This window comes from Glossina fuscipes, unplaced genomic scaffold, assembly GCF_014805625.2.
Source record: "Glossina fuscipes isolate IAEA_lab_2018 unplaced genomic scaffold, Yale_Gfus_2 111, whole genome shotgun sequence".
Taxonomy (NCBI): Eukaryota; Metazoa; Arthropoda; class Insecta; order Diptera; family Glossinidae; genus Glossina; species Glossina fuscipes.
This window is the reverse complement of record NW_023998454.1, coordinates 3,027,239-3,038,398: the sequence shown is the minus strand read 5'-3', so window position 1 is coordinate 3,038,398 and position 11,160 is coordinate 3,027,239.

Here is an 11,160-nt window from a genome sequence, read left to right as displayed (position 1 = left end):
CTTTGTTTTTTTGCTTGGTTTATACTCAATTTTATGCAAATTTTTTGTCAGGGACGCCAATTTTATAGTCGCCAGATTTGACGTAACTTAGGGAGCGCATTTGGCGCCATTTGCCAGCAAACTTGCTTACATAATTACATTTTATTACTGATTGTCGCCTACTTCATTGCTGCGTGTTTACGTGATTACCTCCCTGACCACAACACCATATCTTGCTCATCGTTCAAATAATCACAATACATTAAACAAGATATACCTGAATAGAGAGCTTGTATTAATATTTAATGAGTTAATGTCAATAGAAAATATTTGTGTTAACTGTTTGCAAAATTGTCCGGTCAATTATAAAGGTTGTTTCATATGCTAACAGTTTCTTAAAAAAAACTTCAAAACTTTACTCCATGCAGATCAAGCAAAATAATGATAATAATAAATATTACTTCAACCAAGAGAAATTTCCTTTGTTTAATAACCAATATCTGGTTACACATAATATTGAGAAGGGATGAGTACCAACTTTTCATTAGCGCTTAATATTGTGGCAAATTCCTTATTCGTCTCTTTTTGCAGCGCAGAATTGTTACCTATTTATATATCGTTAAGGAAAGGATAGTCTTTTTTTCCAAATAATGTTCTTTATATCTATATATATAATTATCTGGAGTTTACTAAATTTGCTATATCGCTAGTACAACCTCAAAAACAATTTTCGAATTAGGGCTCCAACTTTGCCAATAACAGTCTTGCAAAATAGATAAGTTATGCCCGTAGGATAAGTCAAAGAATGGGAGAAAATGGAAGAAAAAAAGATTTTTTAGCTTCTGTGCCCGATTTTCAGGTTGGTTTTATGAATGTTTTTTGATTTATTTATTCCTCAGCAGTAGCACCTACTAAGTCTTCGTCATGCTGTAAAAAAGGAACATCTTATAAGTGTTCTCTTTTTATTTCCCTTTTTTTGGAAACGAACCTTGCTTGTTAAAAGCTTCAACGATTAGGTGGCAGGCATATTTAATTTACTCGTTTTGATGCGGTTTTCATTACAATTCTATGTCAAGAAATATCATTTCTTACAATGCCATATAACCGATCATGGAAATGAAGTTAGTTAAAATGAACTCCGGCATTTTCAATTAAGACGCTTTGTATCGTTAATGTACAGTAATACATCAATAAATTTTTGTAATGGGCATAATCGGAAATTAAATAGGGACAAATAACGCGAGGATCGTAGGAGGAGCTTATTTGCGGTAGAGTTCCGATATGTTTACGTTCTCGGTCTCCCTCCAATTTATCCCTTTCAGCAGCATGAAGAGCGCGTACCCAAATAAATTTCTGCGGCAGGTACTGCCGCTTCTGCAGAAACCTCTTTGCGAGAAAAAGTCAACGCACGGAGCCACAGTTGACTATATCCGTTTGCCGATCTCGCTGTCCACCATATGCTGCGACATGATTGCGCAAAACATTTCATACGCTTGGTGGAACGCGTGGTGTACCTCCTCTTTAGGGAAGCGCTGCTTGGTGACTAGTCGGCCGTTCTCCTCCTCCCAGGCATCTTGCTTGGACTGGGTTAGGTCAGCGAGGCATGCATGACACTGCAGCTGCTCATCGATGTACCTCGCTATAGCGTATCCTGTGAGCAGCCGCAGGTGGCCTTTTTCTATGTCGTTTAGGTGATTAAAAATGAGGTAGCGGTATCTCCTCATCGATGTCGTACGGTTCGAATTCGTCCTCCTCCTGGACTGCGGCCTTCACTCTGTTGATGAGGAGGTAGTCGTCGTCGGACGTGAAGCCGCGAGACCATTCCGAGGGGATGAAGTCCCTTAATTTTTCTAATATCTCTGCAATCTCCACTGACGGTCTGGTTCTTTTCCTCTCTCCGATTGTTAGCTGTCTGTTTATGTAAAAGGACATCATTTATGTAACGTTCAGCATTTAATTTGTTTAACTTTTATTGTGTTAGAATAATTAAAAATCACCAAATAAATGCACTTACCGCAACGAACCGTTGAAGCCTGTTCAATATTTTTGTATATGTTTCTTTGTTGTTGAAATGCTTCTTTTCGGATGGATCTGAAAAAAAAGAAAAGAAAAAACTATAAGTAATAAATAAATCTCCTTGTGTACACTATATATACTATGAGGATATTTTCCCTCATAAATGTACTCACTTTCAACATATATAATTTCTTTCTATATTTTTTCCAATTAAATTCCTGATTGAGACTATTGCTGAAATCACTCTTTCTTCACACTAGATTTTTTCCAATTATATTTCTGATTGAGATTATTGCTGAAATCACTCTTCCTTCACACTAGATTTTTTACGATCCAATATCTGATAGAGTTTATTGCTGAAATCACTCTTCCTTCACACTAGGTTTTTCCAATTAAATTCCTGATTGAAGTTATTGCTGAAATCACTCTTCCTACACACCAGTTTTCTTCCAATTAAATTCCTGATTGAGATTACGGCTGAAATCACTCTTCATTCACACGAGATTTTTTCCAATTAAATTTCGCACACACAGGAAATGTAGATGAATCTTTTTCTAACCTTAAAACAAGATTCAAATTATCTAAATTGTCGCACGCATATATTCAGCACAGAGTTGTGTTTGAGGAACTCAAATTAGCTAATTTTTCGCATGCATATGGTAATTTTTTTATAAACGAATAATAACATTTGAATAAGAACCGAAATGCATGCAAAAAATGGAATGAAGTAATTCACAGAATTTATTGACAACTTGCTAAAATATTTCTTGTTGGATATGTTCCTAACAGCACAGGAAACCACCAAATCGATTCCCAATAATACCCCACAAACATTTCACCAATGTCGCGCAATAATTGAATAATGACTACTTTTCTTTACAGCGCTGGAAACAAGCGCTGAAATTCCTAGAAATGTCATTTCAAACACATAACCAAAGGAGAATAGCCATGTCGATAGGTAAGCCTTTATCTTTTTTTTATATCATACCAATCTAATTTTTGTATTTTTTCAGCCAAAAACAATCAGAAAACCAATGAATAGAGGCATCGCCTGCGATGCCTCGAGGCCGATGCTCGTCGAGGCTTCACCCAGGACGCCACTATTGCCCCTAGACGTCGTGGTAGGCGTCGGAAATTGTGCGATTTTGGTTCTGCTTCAACCATAAATGACAACGAAATTACTCCTTACTTAATATCTAGATTTTTTCGTGCGCCTGAAATTATTTTGGATATACCTTATGACTATGATATAGATACATAGTCGGCTGGTTGCACAATATATGAATTGTATACTGGCAAAATATTATTTAGCGGAAAATGCAATAACCAAATGTTAAAGTTCGTTATGAATTTGAAAGGTATATTATATCTTTTCTGATACTATTGTTTTGTAAATATTTTGCATGTTTTAGGTAAAATACCAAATCTCGTCGTTCGTAAAGGTGCTTTATTTAAGACCTGCTTAAGTGGCTTTTACGTTTTCATCCGCTAAAAGTGCGAATATGAAAATTTAAAACTCCGATTATCAATCCAACCAATATCCTATTATAGTCGAATCTCTCATTGCCGGAATTCAAAAGATGGTCGCTGAATAAAAACTTTCTTTACGTTTTGACTAAACAGTGAATTGATACGTCCGAGTAAAATTTGGAAAGTCGGAAACATATCTATATCTAAAGAGAGCGGTTGAAATATAAGTGATTTTCAAAGTTTTCGAACTTTAGAACTAGACGGGATTAAAGAGCAAAATTGAAGGATAGAAGGAAAGAACAAGCTTTTTAAATTTTGCAAAAGTTTGAGGTTGATACGTAATACGGTTGATACAGACCGACGCCGTCTTCACTTTCATATGACCATATAGCCAGTGCTAACTGTATAGAAGGCTTTGTCTTTTAATTTTTTGTATAACAATACAATTATATCAATGCGGGGATGTTTGCTCAAATAAGGAAACGGACCCTTACCGTCTCGGTAACTTTGTCAATTTCATGATATAAAAAGTTGCAACTCTGATCAAAACGTTGATCTCTAAATTGACAGCAAGAAAGCTCAATAGATGCCGAAAAACTATAAAATAATTATATATTTTATTAGCTGCCTTCACTGGTTTATTGTATGTTACTTTATTAAAATCAAAGGTAGTTTAAACAAAACACTTCCTTAAATACAAGATTCTAGAAAATGCACATTCCGCCGTTGGGCAAGAACGAATGGGCGGATCACGACGCATATATTCGCCATGCACGAACTAGTTAAGTTGGTTAATAAGCGAATTTATTGGTAACAAAGTAGAATTTTTTTGCTAAATATGTCGGAAATGCGGGACAATTGCCTAATTAGGTGTTAAATTTAGCAAAGGGACATGGTAAATAGAACAAGGACTGTACGCAACATGCATAGAGTGATTTTGTTATATTTTCAAAGTCGAATTGATTACCATGGCCTCATCTGCAAATTAATCTATTTATTAAGGCGTGTTAAACGCGATAGCGTTCCACTTGAAACTTGGTGGTCAACGATTAAAGCCTAACCTAAGGAGCGTTCTTCAGCACCATATTATATTTGCTACACCTACACAGAATCCTACATTCATGAATTACTTTCAATCAGTTTTCTATAACTTCCACAAAGCCCCCAAATGTGGGCTTTCCTTAGTCTTATACAGTGGCAAACACTTGAATTTAAAATAGATAACTAATTTTTATACTCCTTGCTTTTTGCGTACGAAAGTAGTATATGATAGACGAAGAGAAAGAGGTAGCAATACACTTGCAATTTGCGCGCATGTTGAATTCGTGTTTACTTATGCCTTGGGTTTTAACTAACGCGTTTTTTTTTTAATATTGGCAACTTTAAATATTACAGAGACATTGAATTTAATCAGTAGTGATTAGAGGGGGGGAACGTGTTGAAATTCGTTGTCCAAATGGGTAAGAAAGAGCCAGGTTGATAATTCATGCAATTGTAATGACTCGAAGCTGGCACCCATTGTAGGAAAATGAGTATGCGATTGATTTTTTTGATTAATTTTTTTTTTTTTTGTCAATCGAGTCAGTTCTGATTTGAATTTGTAGTGATTAGTTTTGTTAATTTCAACTATGAAAAAAGAAAGAAAGAAAAAAAGACAGAAAAACTTGGAAGAGTTCCTTATTTTATTTATGAAAAGAACAAAATTGACGTTTACGATTTACCAGATTAAGAAAACCGCAGCGAGTGCATTAATTCGCGTCGTATTACAATTGCATCGAATTGGGAATGATTCATAAGTAAAGAAGTTCAGAGCGGTTATATTCTTGTTAAAATTGTTTCAAGTTTAGTTTCAACATTTTTCCTGTCTAAAATCGATGCCGTAACCGACGTAAGCCGTATAAATATAAAAGGTTTATGACACTTAAGATTCAGGCATAAGCATGCATATCATCAATTAAACCGAAATTGAAAAAAAAACGAAGATGTTATAGTCAAAGCCGGCATGTTTCCAGCCCCTTATTGATCCTTTAAAGCAGCATCCAAATGGTTTTGTCAGCTCTTACTACATCTGCCTTGTTAATTTCGCGTTTGCAGAGGCATTGTAGTTCCGAAACCCTTGGTGAAAGTTTAAAAGTTCAGCAAAGCAGCGGCGATTTGTATTTACCTGTACATCTTGAACAAATTTATTAAATTGTTTAATTTTTATTTAAATAGAAGCACGAATGTACATTCGGTGTGACTTAAAATAGGTGACTTGTAATATATTGTTAATTAAATTAGCTATTTAATGTTAAATGTTAGTTCATAGTTTTACATAAACATCATTTAGAGATTTTGACTATTACACAATTGTCATTAATTTGTTTAATCATTTTGTTTATTCTTAATATTAAAATGTTTGTTAACTAATTTAGTTTGTTTGATACTGGCTGGCGAAGTAGGTTTTTCCATCATATGCTCACACAGACACACTTCCACTTACCTCACATACATATTATGAAAATCCTTTAGGTCAAATTTCTCCTTTCAACCCCCCAATTTCGGCGAGCTAGTCAGATTCTGCTTAGAGCCCTTTAAGAATGCTGAACCATGACTTATTCCCACGCAGGCCAAATCGCTGCTCCGTCTTATCAAGGAAATATTGTTTGGACAATAGCCAGCTGGTCCAGGAGAGCGGGGCTTATCGCTGGGAGGTACAATAATTGAATAATTACCGCTACGGTTGCGCTCTGCTTTGACCTCTGAACCTGAATATAAAAAGCACTACATTATCAAATGTTGTTTAAAATGTGTTCCATATGTTTTACTCAACATTTTTGTCAGAGAACAAACGCTGCAAACGTATGATGACTCACCTCGTTTGAATGTATTTGAACTTCGAATTTGGTAACTTGAGAGAGTAACTAAATGAGCGACCACCATTGCTTATTTCCAAGTTTAGAAAGTTATAACTCCGATTATAAGCAAACTTTTAATTTTGCTATTTACAAATAAAATATTTTTTGATTTTCACTGACTTGATTTTCACATCAATGCTTACTTGACAGAACCTAAAAAATTTAAAAATTTTTTAAAATTTTTAAAAGGGTACGAAAATAAAAAGCATATTCGGCATGGAAATAAATCGATACAAGGTTTTTTAATTTAATATTTAATTTTATACAATTAAATATTGCCGCGAATAAGTGTACGCTCTAGTTTCTTTTATTCATAAGATCTTTACATTGATCCAGCAAAGAGAAAAGTAAAAAACAATACTGTATAATTAAAACTGTCGGAAATGCAATGAGTGCACAAAAAGTGCTGCCGCTGACGTATATTATAGCCGAATGAATTTGGAAGCATCTGAGAGTAATTAAATGAGCGGGCTTGAATTTGCAATGGTATATATAATTGCAATGGTATAAATCCTTTGATTTGTAAACAATTTCATATGTTTTCTTTTTTACCTTTTACCTTACGACATTAGTAAAAAAGCTAGTATGTAGTCTCACACATCAGAACCGCAATTGTGTGCAAGCGCTGTGGTCATACTTTTCCTTTTGTGCAAAAAAAATTTTACAATTTCTTCTTTTATTTTATTTCTTTATTGCTTTATACGTTTTAAAAAGTTCAAGTTTATTAAAATATGTTGAACTTTTTGTGTGTTTATTGCTAAAACTGATCATCGCGGATACCGTACGTGTTTCCTTTAAATGCAAACAAAAAAAAAAAAAAAAATTGAAAACATTTGACATTATCCTCATTAGTTTCCCAAACCTTTTCAAGTGAGTGATTATTTTACAAATAACTAAATAATGGACAACCATAAGGCATAATGGCCCCGGGGCCGCCAGATAAAAACTCGAATAGATTTCATCTATTAGCTGACACGTCCCCCCAAAGAAAAAAAATTGAAAATTCCGACTTTCCGGTGTTGCCTATTGACAAAAAATATATTGTTATTTCTTCAACCGATGCTAGAGTAACAATTTCACAAATTAGCCCTTTTGCTATAAAAAAAGCCCTAGATAGCATCACAACATACTTAGACTCTATCTCGATTCCATGCGTGGAAATATACTCCTCGCTGGGAAACCGCTCGCAACCGAAAAGCTCATAAAATCGAAATCTTTAGCTAATCTATGTGCTATTTCCGGTAAACTGCATGAAAAACTTAACTCAGTTAGAGGCTTAGAGAAATTGTTCGCGAAATGGGCAATCAAGGAGAGACTGAAATATATATATTCAGCAAACTGAATGATGACGGAAAAACTCGCTCTCCTACAGGAAGGATTATTTTAACCTTTGATCGCTATCGATTACCGCGAACAGTTGATGTGGCGTGGTATAAATGTAAAGTGGAACTATATATTCCAAATCCTATGAGGTGCAAAAACTGCCAACGCCTGGGTCATACGACAAAAAGATGCACCAATGCTCCATCTTGTGCTAACTGTGGTCTTCCTCCACATGCTGAAAGCTGTACCCGTAATTTCGGCATAAATTACAATGATCAACACTCAGCGTTAGACAAACAATGCCCACGTTTTGTACAGATGCGTGAAATACTAAAAATCAAAACAGAAAATTATTGTAGCATGCGACGAAGCGCGACGCAAATGCCCGGAAAGAAATGCATCTGTAGCCCAAGGAATTGGCAAAAGTAATACCTACGCTGCTGTTGCCTCGCAAATCGGGCCTAATAAACCTTTAACTCCAACTCCTTCCAACGAAAAACCTGTTTCACCATTAACCAAAAATTTCATTGCCAAATCAGTTCCATTGCCCGCCAAAGATAATATTGAAAAAATCAAAGCAACACCAAAGGTTGAAAAAATTAAAACAACAACATATATGCTAAAATCTAATGAACTAAATTCCCCAGAATCTCCAGCTCTCAACTCTAGTCAACAAATTACAAGCTGCAATGAATCCAATATCCATCCAAAATCCATTCTTTCATCCATTAATCGACCTTCAAATTCAAATTATTCACGTGCGCGCACTCGTTGCGCTTCAAATGTACCAAACTAAGTACAGATTATTCTGCTGGTAAGATTAAATCACTTACGCAAAATTCCTATAGCGACCTTCTCGACGGAGACGCTGACATATCAACTTAACCCTCCTTCCACTCTGCTTCCATGTCATTACAATAAAATAAAGTTTTTAAAATTCTACAATGGAACATTAAGGGACTTATTAATAATTTTGATGAACTCCGTACACTCATAAGTTATTTTAATCCAACCTTTTTATCGCTTCAAGAAACACATTGTAGAAGCTCTTTTAATCCTATTCCACCCAAATCATATACTGGATACTTCACGAATTCTGACCAAAATTCACATTCCAAACAAGGAGTTAGTGTTTTTATAAAATCAAGTATACCTCATAAATGCATAAATTTTAGCTCAAACATACAAGCCGTTGCGATACAAATAATCTTAAACATAAAATTTACAGTGCTTTCGCTCTATATTCCACCTTCGCAATCGTTTTCTCAGCAAGAACTCTACAATTTATTCTCCGTATTCTCCCCCTCTTTAATTATATGCGGCGACTTTAACAGCTGGATTACTATCTAGGGCTCAACAGTGAACAACACTCGTGGAACTCTTTTAGAAAAGGCCTTCATTCAAAGCAATCTCTGCATTCTAAATGATGGAAAACCAACGCACTTTTTAACTCATCAGACTTTTTCACATATTGATTTAACGTGTTGCTCTCCCTCACTTCTCTTTTTGGTTTCCTGGTCTATTTCTGATTATCTACATAATAGTGATCACTTTCCAATCATAATCGATCTTAAACTTTCAACGTTCTCTGCTACTCCAGCAAAACAGGCCAAATTCCTCCTAGATAAAGCGGATTGGATCAATTACTCCAAACAGGCCGAGTCATTTCTGAATTCAAAGCCATTTAACGGAAACTGCAACCATGATGTTGCTACTATGTCTAAAGCGATTAGCACGGCTGCTCATCTCTCTATTCCTCAATCCAACAGCTCTTTTAAACCAGCTATAATTCCTTGGTGGAACAACACGCTTTCGTTTTTGAGGAAAAATAAAATGGATCTGTGGCACCGCTTTAAGAGATGTCCTGACCATGATCATTTGTTATTATACAAAAAGGCCAACGCTCTATTCAGGAAGGAATTACGAAACTCGAAGGCACTTAGTTTCGAACTTTTTTCGAAAAGAATTCCCAGAAATACATCAATGAAAGTTGTCTGGAACAAAAGCAACAGACTCAATTGGACTTCAAACCTGAACGAAATTTCTGCTATCCCAATGGAACTTTAACTGACGCACACGATATTTCTAATTACTTTGGACAAATGTGGTGCGAAATCGCCTTTTGAAATTAGCAAAATTCTTTGCCGTGTACCAAGAGTGTAACATTGTCTCTACGCGGACGATGTATACATTTTTACAAAAGAAAAAGATAGCACGAAGGCAATTAACATCCTCGAATCTATTGGACGAGAAATCTATGCATGGGCAAACTTGTCAGGAGCTAAAATTTCCATACAAAAATCTAAAAAAATGCACAGATGTCGAAAGCAGGTATGCAATGCAGGAAATCTACTGATGCATATTAATGACTTACCAGTACTAAACGTGCAGACGCATATTCTCGGGCTCACGTTTTCCAACAAATATCGTTGGAAAGCACACTATCTTCGGTTAAAAACTTGTATTTTAACAAGGGTGAATTTCATACAGTACGTTGCTTGGAGAAGCCATGCGCATATTAACACTATTGTTTATCTTACCAAAATGCTTGTGTTAAGCAAGATTGACTATGCTTTGATAATTTATGGCATTAGCTGCAAATCTAATATCAACATCCTTAAACCGGTCTATCACCAAGCCGTCAGAGCAAGCTTTTATGCTTTTCGAACCACACCCATAAATAATATTATAATTGAAACTGGTCTCCCAACTTTAGAAAATACACTTTATGAGTTAAAAGCCAAAATAGTCCCCAAGCTTCTTAATTCAAACAAATCTATTCTCGGTGATGACGTGAGAAAGATTATTATTGCGAAGAAAATTCCAAAGTCATCATCTGCAATTGACTATTGTTTGTACGTCGCAAAGGAATTGAACATTCCCTTAAAAATTTTCCGCTCTTTTGGTGTTAAACGTCCATGGATTTTAAAAGACTGCTCTTTTGACATCTCGCTGTCTATGCACAAGAAAGAAGATACTCCAAATTACGTCTTCAGGAATCTAATAGCTGAAAAAACTTAAGTATTGGAGAGTATTGGTTGGAATCTTTTATACACAGACGGCTCATAATCTTCTAGTCTGCCTTCTGCTTGTGCCGTGGTAGATGCTACAGGACAGGTTCTTCTCAATCACATATTTCACGAAAGTACTTCAACTTTCACAACCGAAGCCAGAGCTATCCTTAACGCTGCGAGCCTTGCCCATAAAAACAACACTCAAAACGGTCATTGTTACCGACAATTTTTCTGTATTACAAGCTGTTCGGAATCCTTCGACTTCGAGATGGATCACCATCAACACATTAAGGAATATAATTACAACACCCGAAGAAAAAATTAAAATATTATGGGTACCAAGTCACATCTGTTTATTGGCAAATGAGCAGGCTGATCGAGCGGCAAAGTATGCTGCCTCTACTCTTGCAGAGGCAGCAGAAGGAAATTTACAATACCATCATCAGCACTACTCTTCCATT